This window comes from Pseudophryne corroboree, chromosome 3 (assembly GCF_028390025.1).
Source record: "Pseudophryne corroboree isolate aPseCor3 chromosome 3, aPseCor3.hap2, whole genome shotgun sequence".
NCBI classification, from domain to species: domain Eukaryota; kingdom Metazoa; phylum Chordata; class Amphibia; order Anura; family Myobatrachidae; genus Pseudophryne; species Pseudophryne corroboree.
This window is the reverse complement of record NC_086446.1, coordinates 38,201,561-38,221,449: the sequence shown is the minus strand read 5'-3', so window position 1 is coordinate 38,221,449 and position 19,889 is coordinate 38,201,561. Positions and strand designations below refer to the sequence as shown.

The 19,889-nt window shown below is 50.0% G+C and overlaps 1 protein-coding gene and 1 pseudogene across 3 annotated transcripts in view; one reads left to right on the top strand and one right to left on the bottom strand.

Annotated features, from left to right (window-relative positions):
- Nucleotides 1–552: 552 nt before the first annotated feature.
- Nucleotides 553–18,865, bottom strand: LOC135057122 (metal transporter CNNM4-like; annotated as a pseudogene).
- Nucleotides 3,627–19,889, top strand: part of LOC135054647 (zinc finger protein 271-like) — a 104,965-nt gene continuing 88,702 nt past the window's right edge. For 2 of the 3 annotated variants that reach the window (XM_063957881.1, XM_063957878.1), the window contains exon 1: nt 3,637–3,684. The gene's annotated coding sequence lies outside the window, so the exon portion shown is untranslated. Of the gene's footprint in view, nt 3,685–19,889 lie in introns of all 3 variants that reach the window. The other variant, XM_063957880.1, reaches the window with a different exon arrangement.

Here is a 19,889-nt window from a genome sequence, read left to right as displayed (position 1 = left end):
TAATCACACCTAGCTTTTCCTAGAGGGGTCACTAATAACAGGAAGACCTTCAGTGACCCCTTCTGAGATACCAGACAGATGGTGTTTATAAGAATGAAAGATGGTGTGGATAAAGCCCCTAAATATAGAGGAAGACTAAGCACTACCCACTCCCCCCAAGGAAGACAGACAAATAGATCCCCTTTTTAGAGTTGGGGGTCTCCAGTGCACATGTAGAAATCCTTCCCTGAGTTGATGCTCTGCACAGCATCAAACCATTCCCAAAGTACAGCAGAACCTCGCTCTGCCAGTTACCTTTTGGTAGTCTAATGTTCTCCTCTAGACAAGTCTTTATGCTCCAGCGTTGCAGAACATTGCTCTGATTACTGGCCATGCTGAAGGTCTGGAGAACATCATTATGAACACTCCGGAACAGCAGGCTTGCAAAGCTCTCCCCATACAAACATGACAAGCGTAGTGCCACGGCCCCAATTGTCCATGGAAGTCTGCTCTCTTTGTCATTGTAGGATAAAGCTTTGCATGCAGTACACAGTCACACGGTTATCCAGTTAGATATTGCAGTGTCTTTCTCTAGGCTGACCCACTGGTAAAGAACAGGCAGAGCAATGCTACAACAGTGCCGATGGTGTTGTCAAACAGCATTGTGATACAGGCTGTGCTGAGCGTTCCTCTGGTTCAGGAGACTGGTGGTTTCATCCACTAATACCTCACAGTGCTCTGACAAGGTGCAGTTAGGCTTGTGGGTTCCTCCCTCAGGAACTGAGGGCTACTATCCAACCGGGAAGACATCAGGGCTCCTTGATACTGGTCCCTTTTTACATACTGCAAGACACCCAGGGCCCGAACGCTGAAGTCCGCTGTGTATTGCGTTTGGACACTGAGCTGAGTGTTGCTACCACTGATGGTTGAGGAGATGGAGTTTGAGCATTCATGGCTGAGGGATGAGGACCTGTTCAGGTTGCCCATGTGAGAGGGGGAGCGGAGCTCATTAGCTGATAAGACACTCATGGCCATGACACCGTAGTAGGAGAAAGCTCCAGACTTAAATTTGATATTCTCCTTCCCAGCCTCCACTTCAACCTTCCCCTGTAAGATAAGGATGAAGTAGTCGGCTGTCTTGTTGTGCTGGTACAGGTAGTCTTCAGGTGCCTTCTTCTCATCCTCATTGAAATGCAGCTCCTGCACTACATCTGGGTACTTCAGCAGGCACAGGAGCATCTTCTCCGATACCAAGGTGGGTGCAAACAGGGACACCTCTGTGGATAAGAAGCGATGGGCAGCAAGGAGAAGCTGGTGGGAAATTTTTACTCTTAGCTCATGATCTGGGTCTTTGAAAACTGAGAAATCCTTTTTGCCATGACGACGAACAACGCGTTTCTTACTACGATTATCCGTATAAAGTTCGGATTCATCCAAAATCTCTGATCTGATCATTTCTTCAATGACATCCTCGAGAGTTACTAAACCCATCACCTCATAGAACAGATCACCCTCTCCTTCACTGTTCACTTTCTGTACAATGGCCAAGTGAGACTTTCCCTTCTTGGACTCCTCCAGCACAGCATCCAACTTGGTGTCACTGAACACAAACTGGACGGGGTGACTGTAGAAACAGGTGATGGTGCTCAGGGGTGTGCAGTCATCGGGCTCCACGAAGTCCAAGTCTTTCACGTAGAGGATGTCCACCATGTTGGAGCGCTCATTCTCATACACAGGGATACGGGTGTAGCCACTCTCCATGATGCTGGACATGGTGTTAAAGTCTAATATGGCGTCGTTGGTTAGCATTAAGCAGTCCTCCACCTTGGTCATCACATCCTCCACTGTCTTTGTGCGCAGCTCCAGCGCTCCCTGGATGATATTCATCTCTCCGCGTACCAGTCCACTGTATGGCTCTGTAACCTTCAGCATCTCCAGTAGCTTCTCCCGGTTGTAGACGGTGCCAGTCTCCTGGCCCAGCACCACCGGCCAGGCCGTGAGCATGATCTCGCCCAGCACCACGATGCCGCTGGTGGATGCGAAGAAGGCGGCGATGCCGGAGCCGATGAGCTCGTCCAGCGGCGAGGTGAGCGTGGTGTTGACCAGGACGTTGCCTAGCAGCAGCGAGCACAGCAGGTAGTTGCCCTTGCTGCGCACAGGCTCGATTTTGGCGGCGTAGCTCCTCTCCCGCTCCAAGCCGCAGCGCTGTACCACCCGCAGCTCCATGGGGTCCAGCGCCATCAGGCCCAGGTTGAGACAGCTGAAGATGCTGGTGAGGGCGAGCAGCACGGCGATGATGATCCTCAGCAACCAGACGGGCAGGTAGGGCCTGTGCTCCTCCAGCACCCGCAGCCGGCCCCCTGGCCCCCAGGTGCGGCGTCCAGGGCCCCCTGCGGGTGCACAGCGCGTACACCCGGGGCGTCTGGCTCTTCCGCAGCAGCTGCTGAAAACTGCAATGTTAACCCAAATGCACCTAGCCCAGACTATAGAATATCTGTGATACGTGAAAATGAAAACAAGACAGCATATACAGGCACTCAGTCACATGCACTGAGTATACAAATGGTTAATAATGCTGCAAAAAGACCCTTATATCACAGCACAGCCCTGAGGCTGGAGGATAATGCAGAGGGGCTTGTCCTGCATCCAGGACTGAAGCAGCCCAAGGGCGAGAAAATTTACTTGAGATGGTGCCCTGGGCCGGGGCTACAGGTCAATGCTGGACTTCCACCCCAGGTTCTATGGAGCCTTATTTAAAACAGGTGTAAATAGACCTGACCTGTGCTCCTAATGCCCAGGTGGTCTAGTGGGGTCTCTGCTCGGTGACAGTGTCCACGCCAGCGCCACGGTGCGCCTCTCTAGGCCGCGGACGGAACACGATTTGAACCTTAACTGCCCCCTGGTGACGGCCACGCGATCCCTGGAAGTGTCTCACAGAAGTTAAAAAATACAAACACGCAACAATTAATCAAGCGCTTCACCTAAAACAATTCCTGTTCCACCAGTGATACACTCAGTCCTGGGAGTTTGTTTAGGGGGAAAAAAGAAGGAAAATATATTACAGCGCACAGGAATTGAAAAGTTAGTAAAATTTATTTAAAACATATATAAAATATATATCGAAAAATATATATCTCAATCAACACGCAACCACCGGCCGGTTCTAAACTGACATAATAAAAGTCTGCCCAGCTTGCTGTTTTGTAGCCGGTTAATAAGAAAACAATGCGCCCGGATGAGGCTGCGCTACAGATGTGTCGACGCCCTGTACATCTATCTCTGGATATACACACAGAAAGCATTGCACCTATGCAGCCCTTGCTCTGTGTCCTGCAGCAGCTGCACGGGTACCCGCCCTCTCTCACACCTCCCTGCCTGCCCCCAGCGCCTGTCACACTGCCATGTGCGGGACCCGCGCCCTCTACCTGTGCTGAGGCCGGGGCTGGAGGAGGGGCCGGGGGCGGGGCTGGAGGAGGGGCCGGGGGCGGGGAAATGAACGTCAGTGTGGCCGGTCACTGAGGAGGAAGCATCTTGTGTTCCCCTGCCAATCACACCTCACTTCCGGCCTGTGCGTTTCAGCCCGTTTCCGGATTTTGCGTTCCACTTCACTTTAGGCCTGTGCGTTGCACACACAGGAAGAGAGTTTTCTTTTATCGCGGCAACTTCCGGTTTTCCCTCGTGCGGGAGTCAGTCGTCCGGCAACAGGTAATGGGGTCCTTATTATTATTATTATTATTATTATTATTATTATTATTATATTATTAGAATTATACAGGGGGAGCAGCCTGTGGTGTCCTCTGTTATTACTCTTATACGGGGGGGGGGGGGGGGGGCAGCATGTAGTGTCCACTACTATTATACTAGGGGAGCAGCCTATGTTGTTTTGTTACTACTAATATACGGGGGAGCAGCCTGTGGTGTCCTGTTATTGTTATTATTATTACTATTATTATACAGGGGGAGCAGCCTGTGGTGTCCTATTATTATACAGGGGGAGCAGCCTGTGGTGTCCTGTTTATTATGATTTTCTCTTACGTCCTAGAGGATGCTGGGGACTCCGTAAGGACCATGGGGGATAGACGGGCTCCGCAGGAGACATGGGCACTAAGAAAGAACTTTAGGTATGGGTGTGCACTGGCTCCTCCCTCTATGCCCCTCCTCCAGACCTCAGTTTACTACTGTGCCCAGAGGAGACTGAGTGCATTACAGGGAGCTCTCCTGAGTTTCCTGAAAAGAAAGTATATTTGTTAGGTTTTTTTATTTTCAGGGAGCTCTGCTGGCAACAGGCTCCCTGCATCGAGGGACTGAGGGGAGAGAAACAGACCTACTTTAATGTTAGGCTCTGCTTCTTAGGCTACTGGACACCATTAGCTCCAGAGGGAGTCAGAACACAGGTCTCACCCTGGAGTTCGTCCTGGAGCCACGCCGCCGCCGTCCTCCTCACAGAGCCGGAAGAAAGAAGACTTCAGATCTTCACTGAGGTAACGCACAGCAGTAAAGCTGTGCGCCGTTGCTCCCACACACGTCACACACGACAGTCACTGTAAGGGTGCAGGGCGCAGGGGGGCGCCCTGGGCAGCATATTAACCTCTTTTACTGGCAAAAAGACATATATACAGCTAGGCGCTGTATATATAAAGAGCCCCCGCCAGGTGTTTCATTATTTGAGCGGGACAGAAGTCTGCCACTGAGGGGGCGGGGCTTCTTCCTCAGCACTCACCAGCGCCATTTTCTCCACAGCACAGCGCTGAGAGGAAGCTCCCCGGACTCTCCCCTGCTTATCCACAGTGAAAGAGGGTTTTAAAGAAGGGGGGGGGGGGCACATAATTGGCGCAAAATAAAGATTACAGCGCTATCTGGGTAAACATATTGTGTGTTTTTTCCTGGGTCATTAGCCCTGGGTGTGTGCTGGCATACTCTCTCTCTGTCTCTCCAAAGGGCCTTGTGGGGGAACTGTCTTCAGATAAGAGGTTTCCCTGAGTGTGTGGTGTCGGTACGCGTGTGTCGGCATGTCTGAGGTAGAAGGCTCTCATAGGGAGGAGGTGGAGTAAATGACTGTGGTGTCTCTGTCGGCAACACCGACACCTAACTGGTTGGATATGTGGAATGTTAAAGTTCTAATGTGAATTTATTGCACTGAATCTAGGGAATGTACAGGGAGTCAAACCCTGCCTTTCACCTATGTCACAGGGACCTTCGGGGTCTCAAAAGCGCCAACTATCCCAAATAGTTGACACTGGTACCAACACGGATTCTGACTTCAGTGTCGACTACGATGATGCAAAGTTACAGCCAGAATTGGCTAAAAGTATTCAATATATGATTATTGTTATAAAAGATGATTTGCATATCAAACCCCCTGTCCCTGACACGAGGGTACACATGTATAGGGTAAGGAAACCTGAGGTAACCTTTCCCCCATCTCATGAACGAGTTATTGAAAAGGCTTGGGAATCTCCAGACAAGAAACTGCAGATTCCCAAAATGAATTCTTAGGGCATATCCTTACCCGACTAAAGACAGGATACGGTGAGAATCTTCCCCAAGAGGGGAAAAAGCTTGGACACGCTTATCCAAAAAGGTAGCGCTGCCATTATGGCTACCTTCAGGGATCCTGCTGATCGCAGACAGCAGGCTACCTTGAAGTCCATTTACACAATCTAGTACCTTACTCAACCCGGCGTTAGTGTCGGCTTGGGTTTGTAGCGCTATAGCAGCGCGGATAGGTACCTTATCGACGGAAATGAATGCCCTGGATAAGGATACCGTTTTATAGACCCTGGGTCATATTAAAGATGCTGTCTTATACAGAGCCGGCCTTAGGCATAGGCAAACTAGGCAAATGCTTAGGGCATTTGGTATGCTTAGGGGCACCAGCAGCTTCTGCTGATTAAAATGATATGCGGCATGCCTATATTCTGTGTGTGACTGCGGCTGTATCTACATACAAAATACTACATTGCACTGTATTCCTGGAAATCACTGTAATGTAGCATTTCGTATGCAGATACAGCCGCACTCGCACACAGAATATAGGCATGCTGCATATTATTTTAATCAGTAGAAGCTGCTTGTGCATCCTAGCCACATAGTAATGCAAATAAGATGCATTTTCAGAAACAAAAGGCGCCAGACGTTAGCAGAGCTGCCAGATGACTCATGCCAGGCATCTCCTGCAGAACAAGTGGCGGTGCTAGGGGGCACCAGCCAAAATCTTGCCTAGGGCATCATATTGGTTAGGGCCGGCTCTGGTCTTATATATGAGAAATGCTCAAAGAGACATTGGCCTACTGGGTTCTAGAAATAAACGCTATGTCGATTTCTGCTAGACGAGTCCTATGGACCCAGCAATGGACAGGTGATGCCGACTCAAAAAGGCATATGGAGGTTTTACCTTACAAGGGTGAGAAATTGTTTGGGGAAGGTCTTTCGGACCTGGTCTCCACAACTACTGCAACTGAATAAAATTTTTGCCATGTATTTCCTCACAGCCCAAGAAAGCACTACATTATCAAATGCAGTCCTTTCGGTTAAATAGAAACAAGACAGTACAAGGATCGTCTTTTCTTGCCAGAGGTAAGGGCAGGGGAAACAAGCTGCCAACCACAGGTAGTTCCCAGGAGCAGAAGTCCTCCCAGGCTTCTACAAAATCCACGGCATGATACGGGAACTCCGCTGAGGGAGTCCGACCCGGGGGGGGGGGGGGCACGTCTTTGACTTGTCAGTCACATCTGGGTTCACTCACAGGTGGATCCCGGGGCAATAGAAATCATTTCCCAGGGTTACAAGCTGGAATTCGAAGGGGTGTCTCCTCGCCAGTTTTTTAAATCGGCCTTAACAGCTTCTCCCCCAGAAAGGGAGCTACTGTTAAATGCAATTCACAAATTGTATCATCAACATGTGGTGGTCAAAGTTCCCCTACTTCTACATGAGAAGGGGTAGTAATCAACCCTGTTAGTGGTCCCGAAACCGGACGGTTCGGTCAGACCCATTTTACATTTAAAATCCTTGAACCTATACTTTAAAAGGTTCAAGTTCAAGGTGCAATCGCTCAGAGCGGTCATCGACAGCCTAGAAAGGAGGAGATTTTATGGTATCCCTGGACATAAAGGATGCATACCTTCATGTTCCCATATATCCACCTCATCAGGTGTACCTGAGATTTGCGGTACAGGTTTGTCATTACCAGGGCTTTCCACGGCCCGAGGATTTTCACCAAGGTAATGGCGGAAATGATGGTGCTCCTGCGCAAGCAGGGTGTCACAATTATCCCGTATTTGGACGATCTCCTGATAAAGGCGAGATCAAAAGAGCAGTTGCTAAGAAGCGTGTAACTCTCCCTGATGGTTCTGCAATATCGTGGTTGGATTCTCAATTTGCCAAAGTCTCAGTTGATTCCGACAACTCGGCTGTCCTTCTTGGGCATGATCCTAGACACGGAACTGCGGAGAGTGTTTCTTCCGGCGGACGGAAAAAGCTCTGGAAATCCAGACCATGGTCAAGGAGATTATGAAACCGGCAAGAGTGTTGATTCATCAATGCACTCGAGTGCTAGGGAAGATGGTTGCAGCTTACGAAGCCATTCCGTTTGGCAGGTTTCATGCCCGGGTGTTTCAGTCTGATCTGCTGAACAAATGGTCCAGGTCTCACCTGCACATGCACAGGAAATAAGTCTATCTTCCAGGACCAGAATTTCTCTCCTGTGGTGGCTGCAAAGTTCTCACCTTCTAGAGGGACGCAGATTTGGAATCCAGGATTGGGTCCGGCTGACCACGGATGCAAGTCTCCGAGGCTGGGGAGCAGTCACACAAGGAAGAAGTTTCCAGGGAAAATGGTCAAGCCAGGAATCTTGTCTCCACATAAATGTTCTGGAGTTAAGAGCCATTTACAACCGCCTTCTGCAAGCAAAGAACCTTCTTCAAGGTCTACCTGTCCTGATCCAGTCGGTCAACATAACAGCGGTGGCGTACGTAAACCGCCAGGGCGGAACAAAGAGCAGAGCGGCAATGGCGGAGGCCACAAGAGTTCTCTGCTAGGCGGAACAGCACGTGAGCGCTCTGTCAGCAGTTTTCCTTCCGGGCGTGGACAACTGGGAAGCAGACTTTCTCAGCAGACACGATCTCCATCCAGGAGAGTGGGCCCTTCATCCAGAGGTGTTTGCAGAAGTAACAAGGTGTTGGGGAATCCCTCAAATAGACACGATGGCGTCTCGCCTCAACAAGAAGCTACCGAGGTATTGTTCCAGGTCAAGAGACCCCCAAGCCAGTGCAGTGGACGCCCTGGTAACTCTGTGGGTGTTTCAGTCGGTATATGTGTTCCCTCCACTTCCTCTCATTCAAAAAGTGCTGAGGATCATAAGACGAACAAGGGTTCAGGCAATACTCGTCGTTCCAGATTGGCCACGGAGGGCCTGGTATCCGGATCTTCAGGAATTGCTCATAGAAGATCCTTGGCCGCTTCCTCTAAGAGAGGAGCTGTTACTGCAGGGGCCATGCGTGTTTCCGGACTTACCGTGGTTACTTTTGACGGCGTGGAGGTTGAACGCCCAATCCTAGCTCATAAAGGTATTCCTGGGGAAGTCATCCACACTCTCCTTAAGGCTAGTCACGGCAAAACATTATCACCATATTTGGAGAAAATATGTGTCATGGTGTGAAACCAAAACCGCTCCTGCGGAGGAATTTCACTTGGGTCGGTTTCTCCATTTTTTGCAGGCAGGTGTGGATGCAGGCCTGAAATTGGGTTCCATCAAAGTGCAGATTTTGACTTTATCTATTTTCTTTCAAAAAGAATTGGCCGCCCTTCCTGAGGTTCAGACTTTCGTGAAGGGAGTGCTGCATATCCATCCTCCATTTGTGCCACCCGTGGCACCGTGGGATCTTAAAGTGGTCTTACAGTTTCTTATGTCTCACTGGTTTGAACCTTTGCGAAAGGTTGAGATAAAGTTTCTCACTTGGAAAGTGGTCATGCTTTTGGCTTTGGCGTCTACCAGACGAGTGTCAAAATTGGTGGCTTTGTCTCACAAGAGCCCATATTTGATTTTTCATGTGGATAGAGCGGAATTGAGGACTCGTCAACAATTTCTGCCGAAGGTGGTGTCTTCGTTTCACATTAATCAACCTATTGTGGTGCCTGTGGCTACGGATGCTGTGACGGTGCCAAGATCTCTTGATGTCGTGAGAGCTTTGAAAATTTATGTTGCCAGAACGGCTCTTGTTAGGAAAATGGAGGCTTTGTTTGTCCTGTATGCTTCCAACAAGATTGGAAATCCTGCTTCCAAGCAGACTATTACACCCTGGATTTGTAATACGATTCAGCACGCTCATTCTTCGGCTGGGTTGCCGTTGCCGATGTCAGTGAAGGCCCATTCTACCAGGATGGTGGGCTCATCTTGGGCGGCTGTCCGAGGGGTCTCTGCACTTCAACTTTGACGAGCAGCTACGTGGTCGGGTTCAAACACTTTTGCTAAGATCTACAAGTTTGATACCCTGGCTGACGAGGACCTTATGTTTGCTTAATCGGTGCTGCAGAGTTGTCTGCACTCTCCCGCCCGGTCTGGAGCTTTGGTATAGACCCCATGGTCCTTTTGGAGTCCCCAGCATCCTCTAGGACGTAAGAGAAAATAGGATTTTAATATCTACCGGTAAATCCTTTTCTCTGACGTCCTAGTGGATGCTGGGGACTCCGTAAGGACCATGGGGAATAGCGGCTCCGCAGGAGACTGGGCACATCTAAGAAAGATTTAGGACTACCTGGTGTGCTCTGGCTCCTCCCACTATGACCCTCCTCCAGACCTCAGTTAGAATCCTGTGCCCGGCTGAGCTGGATGCACACTAGGGGCTCTCCTGAGCTCCTAGAAAGAAAGTATATTTTAGGTTTTTTATTTTACAGTGAGACCTGCTGGCAACAGACTCACTGCAGCGAGGGACTAAGGGGAGAAGAAGCGAACCTACCTAGCTGGTGGTAGCTTGGGCTTCTTTGGCTACTGGACACCATTAGCTCCAGAGGGATCGACCGCATGGAACCGGCCATTGATGTTCGGTCCCGGAGCCGCGCCGCCGGCCCCCTTACAGAGCCAGAAGCAGTAAGAGTCCAGAAAATCGGCGGCTGAAGACATCAGTCTTCTCCAAGGTAGCGCACAGCACTGCAGCTGTGCGCCATTGCTCCTCATACACACTTCACACTCCGGTCACTGAGGGTGCAGGGCGCTGTGGGGAGTGCGTCCTGAGCAGCAATAAATACACCTTGGCTGGCAAATCTATCACAATATATAGCCCCAGAGGCTATATATGTGATAATTACCCCTGCCAGAATACAGAAAAAAGCGGGAGAAAAGTCAGCCGAAAAAGGGGCAGAGCTATCTCCCTCAGCACACTGGCGCCATTTCTCCCTCACAGCTCCGCTGGAAGGAAGCTCCCTGGCTCTCCCCTGCAGTCTACACTACAGAAAGGGTAAAAAAGAGAGGGGGGGGCACTAAATTTAGGCGCAATATACATATATAGCAGCTATAAGGGGATATCATTTAGTTAATCCCTGTATTATATAGCGCTCTGGTGTGTGCTGGCATACTCTCCCTCTGTCTCCCCAAAGGGCTTTGTGGGGTCCTGTCTTCTGTCAGAGCATTCCCTGTGTGTGTGCGGTGTGTCGGTACGGCTGTGTCGACATGTTTGATGAGGAGGCGTATGTGGAGGAGGAGCAGATGCCTATAAATGTGTTGTCACCTCCTGTGGGGCAGACACCTGAGTGGATGGAATTACGCGAAAGAGTCGACTCCTTACATAAAAAATTTGATGACATGCCAAATGCGGGACAGCCGGCTTCTCGGCCCGTGCCTGCCCAGACTTCTCAAAGGCCATCAGGGGCTCTAAAACGCCCGCTACCTCAAGATGGCAGACACAGATGTCGACACGGATACTGATACCAGTGTCGACAATGATGACGCAAATGTAATGTCCACTAGGGCCACTCGTTATATGATTGAGGCAATGAAAAATGTTTTACACATTTCTGATGTGACCCCAGGTACCACAAAAAAGGGTATTATGTTTGGGGAGAAAAAACTCCCAGTAGTTTTTCCCCCTTCTGAAGAATTAAATGAAGTGTGTGAAGTAGTGTGGGCTTCCCCCGATAAAAAATTGGTGATTTCAAAAAAATTACTAATGGCGTACCCTTTCCTGCCAGAGGATAGGTCACGTTGGGAAACACCGCCTAGGGTGGATAAAGCGCTTACACGCCTATCAAAGAAGGTGGCATTACCGTCTCCGGCCGCCCTAAAGGAACTTGCTGATAGAAAGCAGGAGGCTCTCCTGAAAGCTATATATACACACACTGGTATTATACTGAGACCAGTTATTGCTTCAGCATGGATGTGCAGTGCTGCAGCTGCGTGGTCAGACTCCCTGTCAGAAAACATTGACACCCTAGACAGGGACACTATATTGCTTAACATAGAGCATATTAAAGACGCGGTCTTTTACATAAGAGATGCACAGAGGGATATTTGCCGGCTGGCATCAAAAATCAGTGCACTGTCCATTTCTGCCAGTAGAGGGTTATGGACCCAGCAGTGGACAGGTGACGCAGATTCTAAAAGGCACATGGAAGTTTTGCCTTACAAGGGTGAGGAGTTGTTCGGGGATGGTCTTTCGGACCTAGTGTCCACAGCAACGGCTGGGAAGTCAGCATTTTTACCACATGTCCCCTCACAACCAAAGAAAGCACCATATTATCAGGTGCAGTCCTTTCGTCCCCAAAAGAGCAGGCGGGGTAGAGGCGCGTCCTTTCTGCCCAGAGGCAGAGGTAGGGGAAAAAGGCTGCAGCATTCAGCCAGTTCCCAGGAACAAAAGTCCCCCCCCCCCGCTTCATCTGCTAAGTCCGCCGCATGACGCTGGGGCTCAACAGGCGGTGCCAGGTACGGTGGGGGCCCGTCTCAAAAACTTCAGCAATCAGTGGGCTCGCTCACAAGTAGATCCCTGGATCCTTCAAGTGGTATCTCAGGAGTACAAGCTGGAGTCCGAGACATTGCCCCCCCCGCCGTTTCCTAAAATCTGCCTTACCAACGACTCCCTCAGACAGGGAGGCTGTGTTAGAGGCAATTCACTAGCTGTATTCCCAGCAGGTGATAGTCAAGGTGCCCCTACTTCAACAAGGACGGGGTTACTATTCCACAATGTTTGTGGTACCGAAACCGGACGGTTCGGTGAGACCCATTTTAAATTTGAAATCCTTGAACACATATATAAAAAGATTCAAGTTCAAGATGGAATCGCTTAGGGCGGTTATTGCAAGCCTGGAAGAGGGGGATTACATGGTATCTCTGGACATCAAGGATGCTTACCTGCATGTCCCCATTTACCATCCTCACCAGGAGTACCTCAGTTTTGTGGTACAGGATTGTCATTACCAATTCCAGACGTTGCCGTTCGGCCTGTCCACGGCACCGAGGGTATTTACCAAGGTAATGGCCGAAATGATGATACTCCTTCGAAAAAAGGGAGTTTTAATTATCCCATACATGGACGATCTCCTGATAAAGGCGAGATCCAGAGAGCAGTTGTTAGTCGGCGTAGCACTATCTCAGGAGGTGCTCCACCAGCATGGTTGGATTCTGAATATTCCAGAGTCACAGCTGGTTCCTGCGACACGTCTAATGTTCCTGGGGATGATTCTGGACACAGTCCAGAAAAAAGTGTTTCTCCCAGAGGAGAAAGCCAAGGAGCTGTCGTCTCTAGTCAGAGACCTCCTAAAACCAAAACAGGTGTCGGTGCATCACTGCACGCGAGTCCTGGGAAAGATGGTAGCTTCCTACGAAGCAATCCCATTCGGAAGGTTCCATGCCAGAATATTTCAGTGGGACCTGTTGGACAAATGGTCCGGATCGCATCTTCAAATGCATCGGCTGATAACCCTGTCTCCAAGGACCAGGGTGTGTCTCTTGTGGTGGCTGCAGAGTGCTCATCTCATGGAGGGCCGCAGATTCGGCATACAGGACTGGGTCCTGGTGACCACGGATGCCAGCCTTCGATGCTGGGGGGCAGTCACGCTGGGAAGAAACTTCCAAGGACTTTGGACAAGTCAGGAGACTTCCCTACACATAAATGTTCTGGAACTGAGGGCCATTTACAATGCCCTGAGTCAGGCAAAAGCCCTGCTTCAAAATCAGCCGGTTCTGATCCAGTCAGACAACATCACGGCAGTCACCCATGTAAACCGACAGGGCGGCACAAGAAGTAGGGCGGCGATGGCAGAAGCCACAAGGATTCTCCGATGGGCGGAAAATCACGTGTTAGCACTATCAGCAGTGTTCGTTCCGGGAGTGGACAACTGGGAAGCAGACTTCCTCAGCAGACACGACCTTAACCCGGGAGAGTGGGGACTTCATCCAGAAGTCTTCCAACTGATTGTAAACCATTGGGAAAAGCCACAGGTGGACATGATGGCGTCCCGCCTAAACAAAAAGCTAGAAAAATATTGCGCCAGGTCAAGAGACCCTCAGGCGATATCTGTGGACGCTCTAGTGACACCGTGGGTGTACCGGTCGGTTTATGTGTTCCCTCCTCTTCCTCTCATACCCAAGGTACTGAGGATAATAAGGAAAAGAGGAGTAAGAACTATACTCATTGTTCCGGATTGGCCAAGAAGGTCTTGGTACCCGGAACTTCAAGAGTTAATCTCAGAGGACCCATGGCCTCTGCCGCTCACACAGGACCTGCTGCTGCAGGGGCCCTGTCTGTTCCAAGACTTACCGCGGCTGCGTTTGACGGCATGGCGGTTGAACACCGGATCCTAAAGGAAAAAGGTATTCCAGAGGAAGTCATTCCTACGCTCATTAAAGCTAGGAAAGATGTAACCGCACGACATTATCACCGCATATGGCGAAAATATGTTGCGTGGTGTGAGGCCAAGAAGGCCCCAACGGAGGAATTTCACCTGGGTCGATTCCTGCACTTCCTGCAGTCAGGGGTGACTATGGGCCTAAAATTGGGTTCCATTAAGGTCCAGATTTCGGCTCTGTCGATTTTCTTCCAGAGAGAACTGGCTTCACTACCTGAAGTTCAGACATTTGTAAAGTGAGTGCTGCATATTCAGCCCCCTTTTGTGCCTCCAGTGGCACCTTGGGATCTCAACGTGGTGTTGAGTTTCCTGAAATCACATTGGTTTGAAGCACTAAAAACCGTGGATCTAAAATATCTCACGTGGAAAGTGGTCATGTTATTGGCCTTGGCTTCGGTAAGGCGTGTATCAGAATTGGCGGCTTTGTCATTTAAAAGCCCTTATCTGATTTTCCATATGGATAGGGCAGAATTGAGGACTCGTCCACAGTTTCTCCCTAAGGTGGTATCAGCTTTTCACTTGAACCAACCTATTGTAGTGCCTGCGGCTACTAGGGACTTGGAGGATTCCAAGTTACTGGACGTAGTCACGGCCTTGAAAATTTATGTTTCCAGGACGGCTGGAGTCAGGAAAACTGACTCGCTATTTATCCTGTACGCACCCAACAAACTGGGTGCTCCTGCTTCTAAGCAAAAAGCTCGCTGGATTTGTAGCACAATTCAGCTGGCGCATTCGGCGGCTGGACTGCCGCATCCTAAATCAGTAAAAGCCCACTCCACGAAGAAAGTGGGCTCATCTTGGGCGGCTGCCCGAGGGGTCTCGGCTTTACAACTTTGCCGAGCTGCTACTTGGTCAGGGGCAAACACGTTTGCTAAATTCTACAAATTTGATACCCTGGCTGAGGAGGACCTGAAGTTCTCTCATTCGGTGCTGCAGAGTCATCCGCACTCTCCCGCCCGTTTGGGAGCTTTGGTATAAACCCCATGGTCCTTTTGGAGTTCCCAGCATCCACTAGGACGTCAGAGAAAATAAGATTTTACTCACCGGTAAATCTATTTCTCGTAGTCCGTAGTGGATGCTGGGCGCCCATCCCAAGTGCGGATTGTCTGCAATACTTGTACATAGTTATTGTTAACTAAAGGGTTATTGTTGAGCCATCTGTTGAGAGGCTCAGTTGTTTTTCATACTGTTAAACTGGGTATAGTATCACGAGTTATACGGTGTGATTGGTGTGGCTGGTATGAGTCTTACCCGGGATTCAAAAATCCTTCCTTATTATGTCAGCTCTTCCGGGCACAGTATCCTAACTGAGGCTTGGAGGAGGGTCATAGTGGGAGGAGCCAGTGCACACCAGGTGACCTAAAAGCTTTCTTTAGTTGTGCCCAGTCTCCTGCGGAGCCGCTATTCCCCATGGTCCTTTCGGAGTTCCTAGCATCCACTACGGACTACGAGAAATAGATTTACCGGTGAGTAAAATCTTATTTTCTTTTTCCTATATCATGGCAGCCCTTACTATGGGTTATTATCCCCTTCTCCTTAATTAGACAGGAGTTTTTTTCCTTAGAATCCGCCCACTTTGGGTATATAGCTGTACTCCTCCCCTTCCTCCTTGTCTTTTTCCTGTCTCCTTCAGTGTAGACTAGGGGTGGGCAAAATATGGCCCGCGGCCCGTGAACCGATCCTGCCTGGCCCGCTGCCGGCCACCTGCACGCAATGACAAGCGTCCCGACCAGCTGAACTGCTTGTCATTGCTCGGCAATACTACCTCCAAGATGCCGGCGCCAGTCCAGGGGCGGAACTGCCGGAGACAATGGAGTCTTTTGCCGCAGGGCTCCAGCCCTGAAGTGGGCACTTTGACTCCATTGTCCCGGCCAGCTTCCAGCCCAGGTCACCGGCAGCGGCTGCGAGCTGATGCCTGCGGCGGCACTCTGTGATCTTTCCCCCCTGATCTTTGTCAGCCAGCGCAGCTCCTCCTCTCCCTGGCTTGCTGCTCTCACTTACCCTCCGAGTCCCAGCCAGCCAGGCAAAGCTCCGCCTCTGAGACAGGGGGAAGGACTGCTTGCTTTGCTCTCAGTAGCAGGGGTCTTTCGGGGCATATGTCCTGGGCCCCCCCCCCTCCTTATTCAATGGGCCATCCCTGATTATCAGAAGGAAAGAGGAAGCAGTGTCCCCGCATGGGGCGGGGCTTCCCAGCACGGAGCACAGCCCTGACGCTCCTTCACTTTAACATGCATGGCAGATAGGATGATGGACCTGTCAAAGCAGTCAAAGTTTCCATGTAGTGACAGTCTTTAAGGTATGAGGGGCCATAAATGATATTATGTCTGTGTAACTGTATATGATAATGTGCCTGTTACTCTGTATAGTCTCTGTGTAACTCTATATGTGTGTCTGTAGCTCTGTATGTGTGTCTGTAGCTCTGTATGTGTGTCTGTAGCTCTGTATGTGTCTCTGTGTAGCTCTGTATGTGTCTCTGTGTAGCTCTGTATGTGTCTCTGTGTAGCTCTGTATGTGTCTGTGTAGCTCTGTATGTGTCTCTGTGTAGCTCTGTATGTGTCTGTGTAGCTCTGTATGTGTCTCTGTGTAGCTCTGTATGTGTGTCTGTAGCTCTGTATGTGTGTCTGTGTAGCTCTGTATGTGTCTCTGTGTAGCTCTGTATGTGTCTGTGTAGCTCTGTATGTGTGTCTGTGTAGCTCTGTATGTGTTTCCGTAGCTCTGTATGTGTGTCCGTAGCTCTGTATGTGTGTCCGTAGCTCTGTATGTGTGTCTGTAGCTCTGTATGTGTGTCTGTAGCTCTGTATGTGTGTCTGTAGCTCTGTATGTGTGTCTGTAGCTCTGTATGTGTCTCTGTAGCTCTGTATGTGTGTGTCTGTAGCTCTGTATGTGTGTCTGTAGCTCTGTATGTGTGTCTGTAGCTCTGTATGTGTCTCTGTAGCTCTGTATGTGTGTGTCTGTAGCTCTGTATGTGTGTGTCTGTAGCTCTGTATGTGTGTCTGTAGCTCTGTATGTGTCTGTAGCTCTATGTGTGTCTGTAGCTCTGTGTCTCTGTGTAGCTCTGTATGTGTCTCTGTGTAGCTCTGTATGTGTCTCTGTATGTGTCTCTGTATGTGTCTCTGTGGCTCTGTATGTGTCTCTGTGGCTCTGTATGTGTCTCTGTGGCTCTGTATGTGTCTCTGTGGCTCTGTATGTGTCTCTGTGGCTCTGTATGTGTGCCTGTAGCCCTGTATGTGTGCCTGTAGCCCTGTATGTGTGCCTGTGTAGCTCTGTATGTGTGCCTGTGTAGCTCTGTATGTGTGCCTGTGTAGCTCTGTATGTGTGCCTGTGTAGCTCTGTATGTGTGTGTCTGTGTAGCTCTGTGTGTGTGTCTGTAGCTCTGTATGTGTCTCTGTGTAGCTCTGTATGTGTCTCTGTGTAGCTCTGTATGTGTCTCTGTGTAGCTCTGTATGTGTCTCTGTGTAGCTCTGTATGTGTCTCTGTGTAGCTCTGTATGTGTCTCTGTGGCTCTGTATGTGTCTCTGTGGCTCTGTATGTGTCTCTGTGGCTCTGTATGTGTCTCTGTGGCTCTGTATGTGTCTCTGTGGCTCTGTATGTGTGCCTGTGTAGCTCTGTATGTGTGTGTCTGTAGCTCTGTGTGTGTGTGTGTGTAGCTCTGTATGTGTCTCTGTGTAGCTCTGTGTATGTGTGTCTGTAGCTCTGTGTATGTGTGTCTGTAGCTCTGTAAAACGTAGGTATTACAGACCACGATGGCTGTATGGCCCGGTCCTGTTCCCTCGGGTTCCCCTGCGGTACATTCTCACAAACGTGCTCTTGCCCAAATTACCCAGGATGACACGGATACCGATTCTGACACAGCAGGCGGTGATGGGGATGTGTCGAGGGAGACGGCATCACTTGCAGTTGATGATTGAGGCCATGCTGGATGTGTTGAATATTGCTGACACACCTCCTGAGCAGGTTGAGGAGGCCTTTTTCACAGACAGTAAGAAAGCCCCGCTCACCTTCCCTGCATCTAAGGAATTAAATGCTATCTTTGAAAAATCCTGGGAAAACCCAGAGAAAAAATTCCAGATCCCTAAAAGGGTTCTGGTTGCTTTTCACTTCCCGGAGGACGATAGAGAAAAATGGGACACCCCGCCTATGGTTGACGCATCTGTCACCAGTCTGTCAAAGCAGGTGGTCTTGCCTGTCCCGGGATCTACCGCGGTGAAAGACCCGGTGGATCGCAAGGTGGATGCTACGCTCAAATCCATTTACAAGGCTGCGGGGGCTATTCTGCTACCCACTATTGCCTGTGCATGGATTTCAAAAGCAATAACAAAGTGGTCAATCACTCTGCACGAGGACTTGACTACGATGGATAAAGGTAACGTTGATTAGTTTTCACGTAACATACAGGATTCTGCAGGGTTTCTGGTAGAATCCATGAAGGATCTGGGTTCCATGACTGTGGGGATCTCCTCCATGTCCGTCTCGGCTCGCAGGGGTCTCTGTCTGCGCCAATGGTCTGCGGATGTGGAATTCAGGTAGAGTGTGGAGAGCCTACCGTACACAGGTCAGGCTCTTTTTGGGGAGGCGCTGGATGCGTGAATTGCAAAGGCTACCGCGGGTAAGTCTCCTTTTCTTCCCTCAGCTGCACCGGCTACGAAGAAACCTTTTTCTCCCAATACGTCACAGTCCTTTCGGCCCGCTAGGACTAGAAAGAACAAAACCTCTCACACCTTCTTTAGAGGTGGTCGAGTCAAATCCAAAAAACCTGCACCTGCAGGTTCCCAGGATCAGAAGCCTGCTTCTGGTGCCTCAAAGTCTGCAGCATGACGGTGAACTGCCCAGCCTGGAGGTCGGTCAAGGTGGGAGCGTGACTCCGGCATTTCAGCCACGTCTGGGTGTCATCCAGCTTAGATCCCTGGGTACAGGATATTGTGTCCCGTGGGTACAGGCTGGAGTTTCAAACTCTTCCACCTCACCGATTCTTCAGGTCAGGCTTGATGGCTTTTCCGGTGGACAGGGATATTCTTCTGGAAGCCATCAAAAAATTGGTAATGTCAGAAGTCATTGTACCAGTTTCGCCTCCTCAGCTGAACAAGGGTTACTATTTGAACCTTTGTGTGGTACCGAAACCGGATGCTTCGTTCAGGCCAATTTTGAAATTGAAATCTTTAAACCCTTATCTAAGGGAGTTCAATTAAAAATGGAGTCTCTGAGAGCGGTGATCTCAGGTCTGGCGGAGGGGGAATTCCTGGTGTCCCTGGACATCAAGCATGCATACCTCCACATTCTCATTTGGTTGCCGCATCAGTCTTATCTAAGGTTTGCACTGTTAGACAATCACTATCAGTTTCAGGCACTGCCATTTGGTCTCTCCACGGCACCGAGGGTCTTCACCAAGGTGATGGCAGAGATGATGGTTTTCCTCCGCAAGCAGGGGATAAACGTAATTACATATCTGGACGAGCTGCTGATCAAGGCATCGTCCAGGGAGAAGTTGTTAAGGTCCATTGCTCTCACGACGCATCTGCTCAGGGAGCACAATTGGATCCTGAACCTTCCATAGTCTCATCCGGAGCCAACAAGGTGGCTGTCTTTCCTGGGGATGATTCTCGACACGGAGGTGCAGAGGGTGTTTTTACCGGTGGAGAAAGCATTGGTGATATAAACAATGGTCCGGGCTGTCTTGTAGCCTGCCCGGGTATCGGTTCATCAGTGCACCTGCCTTCTGGGGAAGATGGTTGCCTCCTACGAGGCTCTGCAGTACAGAAGGTTTCATGCTTGGTCCTTTCAACTGGATCTCCTGGACCAGTGGTCGGGATCTCACCTACACTTGCACCAGAGGATATGTCTGTCGCCGAAAGCAAGGATTTCACTCCTCTAGTGGCTGCAACTACCTCACCTTCTGGAGTTTCTAAGGTTTCGGGGTTCACAACTGGATCCTTCTGACCACGGATGCAAGTCTCAGAAGTTGGGGAGCAGCCACTCAGGGGGAAACCTTCCAAGGAAGGTGGTCAAGTCAGGAGTCCCTTCTTCCAATAAACATCCTGGAGCTAAGAGCCGTATACAATGGCCTTCTTCGAGCAGCACAC